General features: G+C 48.0%; 1 protein-coding gene across 1 annotated transcript in view; it reads right to left on the bottom strand.

Annotated features, from left to right (window-relative positions):
- The window catches only part of LOC106535402 (titin), a gene marked incomplete at its 3' end in the record, with an annotated part of 22,314 nt that extends 20,468 nt beyond the window's left edge, over positions 1-1,846 (bottom strand). Inside the window, 1 exon segment of the mRNA XM_014032401.1 lies at positions 1,184-1,846.
- Between the last annotated feature and the right edge of the window lie 25 nt (positions 1,847-1,871).

Raw genomic sequence — 1,871 nt, 5'->3', positions numbered from 1 at the left:
GTAGAACTTCAGAACCCTGTAAACACTAAGTAGAACTTCAGAACCCTGTAAACACTAAGTAGAACTTCAGAACCCTGTAAACACCAAGCAGAACTTCAGAACCCTGTAAACAAAACTTCAGAACCCTGTAAACACTAAGTAGAACTTCAGAACCCTGTAAACACTAAGTAGAACTTCAGAACCCTGTAAACACTATGTAGAACTTCAGAACCCTGTAAGTAGAACTTCAGAACCCTGTAAACACTAAGTAGAACTTCAGAAACCTGTAAACAAAACTTCAGAACCCTGTAAACACTAAGCAGAACTTCAGAACCCTGTAAACACTAAGTAGAACTTCAGAACCCTGTAAGTAGAACTTCAGAACCCTGTAAACACTAAGTAGAACTTCAGAACCCTGTAAACAAAACTTCAGAACCCTGTAAACAAAACTTCAGAACCCTGTAAACACTAAGCAGAACTTCAGAACCCTGTAAACAAAACTTCAGAACCCTGTAAACAGAACTTCAGAATCCTGTAAACAGAACTTCAGAACCAGGTAAGCCCTGTAACTGAGTCATCAGGAGCATCTAAAACAGCATTAGAACCTGAAACTGGATCTTCAGAACACTGTAGAACCTGTGTTTGTAAAAGGACGGTGTAGAACCTCTGAACAGCTGACCTGAATGCAGCTAAGCTCTAATGAAGATGTTCTCTGATCAGATCGATGGTACTGATGGCTCATCTGGTACCWGAAGCTAACACATGCTAACACAGAGGGCTGATGATAGCCGGCTGTCTGCTGATGTTTACGGGCTCCAGGAGGCCCCCTCTCACCAACAGGCTGTTAGCTGCACTCCGTGCAAAAACACAGCAGCTAGCAGCTAGCTGTTAGGATCGGTCTGTGTAAAAATAAAGTAATTAGCAGCTAACTGTTAGCATCAGTGCATGTAAAAACACGACAATTAGCAGGTAGCTATTAGCTTCGGTCTGTGTAAAAACCCAGCAGTTAGCTGTTAGCCTCGGACAGCTCCGTTCACTTCTCATAACATTAGCATTAGCATTAGCATTAGCTCGGGCTTCACCACCGCCCCGCAGGAACCGCTGTTGACAGGCGGACAGCGAGCTTGGACAGCGCCCGAACAGAACCGGAACCTGCATGTCAGAAACGCTCAGGTTCGGGGGAAAGACGGAGGAAGGTTCTTACTGATTTGATGCGGTTCTCTTTTTTCTGTCCAGCTTTCAGCCGAACTTAGAGCGACGTGTTTGATAGTGAACTTCTCCCACAGATCACATCCGCTTCCCCGGTCTGCCGTGACCCGGTTCTCCGTGGAAACATCCCCGTGGGCCGTAGAGCCGGAGGAACGCAGTCTGCGAGCTGAAAATCGGTGAAGAATTAAAGTTGAAGCGGCCGCTCCGTCATGGAGGCCATGTTTGGGAGCGACCGAAGTACTGCCTGTCAGCACCAGCAGGAGAAGTAGATCCAAGAAAACACTCTCTGCCGAACCGCAGGTCCAACCGGAACCTGAACAAATTTAACTCCGAACACCGAGATTAAAGCAACATTCGATCCAAGCGTGGCCCGGTTCGGTGTCAGTGTGAGTTTGTTCGGYGTCGTACTCGGTTCGTTTGTGTTGTGTAAAAAGTGTGTGACCCCGCGGAGGGATACATCAGAGGGCTGCTCCTGTGAAGTGGTCTGTCATCAGACCGGAGAAACCCGGACCGGATCTGAAGGACCCGGACTGGAGCAGGCTCGAGAAGCCTGGACCGGATCAGAGGACGTGGACTGTTTGGTGATCAGTAACCACTCAGCCAGAAGGGGTTATCTGCAGAATCGAAGTGGGCGTGTCACAAGAGTGGGCGTGTCTAAAGCATAAACACTGTGGGCTACGAGG

The sequence above is a fragment of the Austrofundulus limnaeus genome, unplaced genomic scaffold, assembly GCF_001266775.1.
Source record: "Austrofundulus limnaeus strain Quisiro unplaced genomic scaffold, Austrofundulus_limnaeus-1.0 Scaffold1442, whole genome shotgun sequence".
Taxonomy (NCBI): domain Eukaryota; kingdom Metazoa; phylum Chordata; class Actinopteri; order Cyprinodontiformes; family Rivulidae; genus Austrofundulus; species Austrofundulus limnaeus.
The sequence above is the reverse complement of the archived record's forward strand: the minus strand, read 5'-3'. Positions and strand labels throughout refer to the sequence as shown.